The sequence below is a fragment of the Loxodonta africana genome, chromosome 7, assembly GCF_030014295.1.
Source record: "Loxodonta africana isolate mLoxAfr1 chromosome 7, mLoxAfr1.hap2, whole genome shotgun sequence".
Classification (NCBI taxonomy): domain Eukaryota; kingdom Metazoa; phylum Chordata; class Mammalia; order Proboscidea; family Elephantidae; genus Loxodonta; species Loxodonta africana.
The window spans coordinates 79829497-79835604 of NC_087348.1; the positions used below are offsets into that span (position 1 = coordinate 79829497).

Genomic DNA, 6108 nt, shown 5'->3' on the forward strand with positions numbered 1-6108 from the left:
TGGGTTGGTAGCATGCACTTCATTTTCATAGGTCTGGTGTCACTTCTGTTTGATTCTGGAGTTGCATGTCCAGTTGGACCTTGCTTAGCGGCACCAGGTGAGGTGGGATCCTTCTTGGGATGCTGCTGCTTATGTCAATATGCCTGCACTGCACAGGTTTGCCTAGCAGGACACCAGTGATTCAGCAATCCATAATTCTCCATTTCTGGTGTTTTTGAATTGTCTCTCCTTCCACCTGTCACTCAGTCTAATTCTTCAGCTTTGTCTTTGTTGCCTTGGGTGTCTAGATTGTCATATATATTTGATTCTCCCCTTTTTTGGGGGGGTCTTTGTTGCAAGGGGGACAAAAGGAAGCACTAGACTATCCCACCATCTTGGCCCTGCATCTTAGAATATATGATCTTGAGCAAGTTATATGATATACTATTGTCTCCTAGTTTATATGAAACATAAACTTTCTTCATAATCTTTAAAGCAGGACAAAAGTATTAATTTGTGGGTTGCTACTTAAACTGTAAAGTTAATCTACTAATAAGGACTGATCATAGTTGGTGATACTCTACTCATATTTGTGTGATTTTAGTGACAAGACTCAGGTACAAAAGTCTGGGGAAAATCTGAGAGGAGAGAGTAGGAATGCCTTTTTGGAAGGAAGCAGACAACTGCAGCCCCAGGCATGTCTTTTTATTGGGATATGGTAAGTGTAATAGGGATGCTGGGTAGAGGTGTGGAAAGTGAGGACAGTTACTTAGACAAAGTATAAAACAACTAGTAGTGTAAAACTGTACTTCTTATCTAATTTTAGACATTATAGATCAAAGACTCAGTCGCTAGAGCTGGAAAAAAGATCTGATTATCAAAATAAGATGAAAGTAAATGACATTTAGGAATCTTAAGGTCTAAACCACTGCCTATTATCTGATCTCTACTCTTATCTCTCTCTTTCCCTTCCATGCAGAAAAAAATTGCTGTTAAAGATTGTAAAAAGCCCTTTTATCGGTCATTATGTCTGGTGCCAAGAGCTTCAGCCTGACCCCAGGGTTCTTTATCTTGAATGGTGTCCCTGGACTGGAAAGTGCACACATCCGGATCTCCCTGCCATTCTGCTTCATGTACATCATCACTGTAGTGGGGAACTGTGGGCTCATCTACCTCATCAACCATGAGGAGGCTTTCCACAGGCCCATGTACTCTTTTTTAGTCCTGCTGTCCTTCACTGATGTCACTTTTGCAACACTAGTGCACCCAATACACTCTGCACATTCTGGTTCAACCTCAAGGAGATTAACTTTAATGCCTGCCTGGTCCAGATGTTTTTTTGTACACATGTTGACTGCGATGGAGTCTGAGGTGCTCATGCTCATAGCACTGGACCATTATGTGGTCATCTGTTACCCCTTGCATTATGCCCCCATCCTCACCAACCCTGTCATCACTAAGGCTGGTCTTGCCACGTTTCTGAGGAGTGTGATGCTCATCATGCCATTTACCTTCCTCACCAAGTGCCTGCCCTACTGCCAGGGCAACTTCATTCCTCACACTTATTGTGACCACGTGTCTGTGGCCAAAATGTCCTGTGGCAATTTCAAGGCCAATGCTATTTATGGTCTCTTGGCAGCTCTCCTGATTGGGGGCTTTGATATGTTTTCTATCTCAGTGTCTTACACGATGATCCTGAGGACAGTGGTGAGTTTGTCATCTGCAGATGCTCCTCACAAGGCCTTCAGCACCTGTACCTCCCACATTTGTGCTATTGTAATCACATATGTTCCAGCCTTATTCACTATTTTGACTCACCGTTTTGGGGGAAAAATATTCCTCACCATGTCCATATCATTATTGCTAATCTCTGTTGGATGCTGCCTCCACCCTGAACCCCATTGTTTATGGAGTCAAGACCAAGCAGATCTGGGAAGGAGTTATCAAATTATTTTTTAGGGAGGAAAATGTCTTAACAATGAAACAGATTGATGATTTAATACCAAAAAAAAAGGGAAGACAAAGAACACTTTAGAGAAACCTCGCGAGTGTAAAATTAAACCAAAGTGGTCTCATTCCAGAAAGCAAGATTCATTGAATATTTTATATAATATTATCTGAATTATATTTTGTGGCACCCTATCTATTATAGTAAACCCTGGTGGCATAGTGGTTAAGTGCTATGGCTGCTAACCAAAGGGTCTGCAGTTCGAAACCGCCAGGCACTCCTTAGAAACTCTATGGGGCAGTTCTACTCTGTCCTATAGAGTCGCTATCAGTCGGAATCGACTTGACAGCTCTGGGTTTTTTTTTTTTAATCAATGATAAAAAATAATTGAATAAAAAATATACCACCTGCATTAGGGAAGTTCTCTCTTAAAAAGAATTCCACATCAGTGTAATTTCTAGGTGGTTAGGAAGCAATTGTATTGCTTAGACTTCTAATATATTTTGCATGTCAAACAAATCTCAAATGTCATGTACATTGGGAAGGAAATTAAAGGATATCCTGATCCTTTGAAGACCTATTCTTGGAGGGAACTAATAATATATTAAAGCGTCTTAGAGTCTGTGTAAAAAGGTCTTTAAAAGTCATTTGTTTCAGTGACTCCTTTTACCACCACTATTTCTTTCACTGCACAGTTTTGTGCGGCTTGTTTTAGTTAAGCCTAAGTTTCATTGGCTTTTCACAATCAAGAAAAATTATATTCATATATTTACATCAGTGTGATCTAAATGAAGAATAGTGGTAAATAGAGTAATGAGAATTTAGAACGAACAATTACTCAAAGGTAATTCTGAGAGTTTTTTTAAGGAGATAAAGACTAAGTCTTATAAATATTTGCAAAGTGGTGGTAAAAAATAGAAGAGATTCACCAGTAAAATATATAAACATTTTGGTTTGGCTGACTTTACAGAATTAACCAAATAGCTATCCCACTCTGGACAGGTGTAAGGGAAGTATATACTCAGTAAGAGAAGATGACAGAGGAATAAGAACTCAGTGTCATGGGCTATCAGAGAAAGGGGAACAAAAGTTGATAAACGTATTACCATTGAGTCAGTTCCTGCATTGGAACCCTACAGGACAGAGTCAAACTTCCCTGTAGGGCTTCCAAGGCTGTAGTCTTTAGGAAGGCAGATTGCCACATCTTTCTCCCACAAATCAGTTGGTGGGATCCAATGCCCACCTTTCAGTTAGCAGTCCAGCGTTTAACTACTGCCCACAAGGTTCCAAAAAGTGATAGGAATGGTGGATATACGAGCGAGAATGAGCTGTAGGAAAAGAGAAAGAACAGTTTACTACGCAAAGTTTTGTGCCCTTGCAATTGATATTAATAGGAACAGATCTTCTCTTTCTTGGCTAGGTAGCTGAAGTTCTGTGTTAGATGCTTTATAAAGTAAAGCCTTTCAGAGGACTTATTATCAGTGAGTAGTCCCTCTCTGTCTTAAAAAAAAAAAAAAAAGCACACTTCCTTATGCCTGAAATTTGCTCTTTCTCCTGGCAGAGACTTTGCACATTTCCTTTTCTCTACCTGGAATGTCCCATCATTCACCATTCTTTCTTCTTCATCTTAATAATCTTTCTTATCCTTTAGTTGTTAGTTTAAAAGTCATTCATCTCCCCCTGTATTTTTACTTCAGATGATTGTCCATCCCAATTCACGTAATGTCTGACTCCTATATTGTCTGAGGGCAGGAAATAATACTTTTTTTGTCTTTTGATTTGTTTTACTCTAATTCCCATGTCCACAATAGGACCTGGGACTTAGTAGCTATGCAATATGTGTTTGATACATGAATGAATGGATGAATAATCTGCTTTTGTGCTTAGTCAATACGATATTTAAAATTATTACAGAAAAAACTGCTAGATTACAGTTGACAAAATTTCTCAACAACCCCCCCAAGCTAAGACAATCTTATTTATTTCATTGTGTATTAAATGTTAGTTCAATTGTAGAGAAAAGATATTTTCTCTAAAAATATATCTTTTGCTGGTTAATAAGTGAAATGTTTATTTTTAAATTACATATTCCTTATTATACTTCTTTTACACTCAAATCTATTCCAATTTTTGACCATAATTAATCAGTGCAGTAAAATGATACTTTCTACAATAGCTAAAATAAAGTAGGATATCTTATCAGCTTTGACAAATTTAGAAACAAAACTACTGAATAATTGGTAAAAATGTAATTCATATACACTAAAATGAATTAGCCTGTATTTTCAAAGTAAGGTAGCCTCACATCACTTTCAAAGGTATCAACTTTTAATCCCCACTACAAAGATTTGGAGAAGGACATCATGCTTGGTAAAGTAGACAGTCAGTGAAAAAGAGGAAGACCCTCAATGAGATGGACTGGTATGGTGGCTGCAACAATGGGCTAAAGGGTAACAAGCATCATAAGGATGATGCAGGACTGGGCAGTGTTCCCACCTGTGGTACATAGGGTCTTGCCAAGAGTTTGAACTGACTTGATAGCACCTAACAAGAACAACAAAAACATTCAATTTTCAAATTTACCATTTCTTATCCATATGACTATCGACATATTATTTAAACTTTTTGTCCTTCTAGTCCCTCATCTATAAATCAGAGAAGATAATGGTATTTCTCTCATAAGGTAGTTGCGAGGATTCCATAAGTAATCCATCAAAAGTTCTTAGAACAATGCCTGGCACACAGTAGGACCCTCCCCCCGCCCCCAGATAACAACAACAACAACTAGGTACTGTTACTCCATGCACCCAAATTAGAGTTGTCTAAGCCTCACCAGGAAACTGTGGGGGCATAGTGGTTAAGAGCTACGGCTGCTAACCAAAAAAGACGTCATTTCGAATCCACTAGGTACTCTTTGGAAACTCTGTGGGGCAGTTCTACTCTGTCCTATAGGGCCGCTATGAGTCGGAATTGACTTGACAGCAATGGGTTTGGTTTTTTTTAAGCCTCACCACATAATTGGCAGAAATTACTGTATAAAACTTACTTGCCGTTTTTTCTGACAGACAATTTAGGGTTTACTACCATATTGCCAACATTCAAGTTTTCTGTTACACTCTCCATATTGCATCTTTCCCATGCTTACACTCCACTCAAACACCAAGTGTGTGCTGAATGTCCCAATATCGTTACACCCTGAGCTACAGTACAGAGATTTTAGCAGCGCTGTGGTGGATAATCGTCTCCAAATTATGTGTTGCTCTTTCTTTCATGAGCCCAGAATCAACTCTATTACATGCAGAATATCATCACAATCTTATAGCAATATTTGAAACAAAGCCATTTAGAAAGTAAAAGGCCAGAGCCGACAAATAAGCAAAAACAGTTCCACCTTTACTGGTAAACTCTTTTGCAGCCATTTGAGTTTAAACGCGCCTTTTTCTAAGCCTCTCTTCCCATTCCCTGCCAAACGCAAACTCTTCCTCTCTCACGAGAACAAAAATGTAAAATCTCTATCAATTGATTTGAAAAGTTTATTTTTTAAAACAAAGTGAAATATCCTGGGGAAGTGCATGCTGAGGTATCTTACATAATAGCAACAGTATTTTTTTTTTTCAAGCACAGTGGAAAATTCTTTCCTATAATTTGACTCCAAAGAGATGTTGATGGCTTAGAGCTAATTTACATTAACCCCAAGTCAGGCACAAGCACTGACCTTGTCTTCTGTAACCAGGCCCTGTTCCCATGCAGCAAAACATGAAGCGGCTAAGAAGCTACATTTCGATCTCTGCCGGGTCCCTGTGTAGCCTGAATACTCTGTGCACACTGATCTCCGTGCCCTGTCTTTTTCTATAACCCAGTGCAGTCGAGTCAATTCTGACTCATAGGGAGCCTACAGGACAGAGTAGGATTAAGTAAATCTCATTCTGGATTAAAACCTATTGAGTTTTGTGAATTTTTTTGCTAACCTAAACTTCATACCACTGTTGATAGTTATAAAATGTACATTCATCAATACTTAAGTACATCATTGAGAGACATTAGAAAAGTATGCAATTTTTTTCTATGAGAAATGTTGAAGACTATGATATATAATGTAGAGTTTTTTGAAATTATATTGAGATAAAAGTGCTAACATAATTTAGAGTATCAATTTCTGGTTGCTTTGAGTCACTTCTGAC

General features: G+C 38.4%; 1 pseudogene; it reads left to right on the forward strand.

Annotated features, from left to right (window-relative positions):
* Window positions 1–579: 579 nt before the first annotated feature.
* Window positions 580–2105, forward strand: LOC135231971 (olfactory receptor 52N2-like; annotated as a pseudogene).
* The last annotated feature ends 4003 nt before the right edge of the window (window positions 2106–6108 follow it).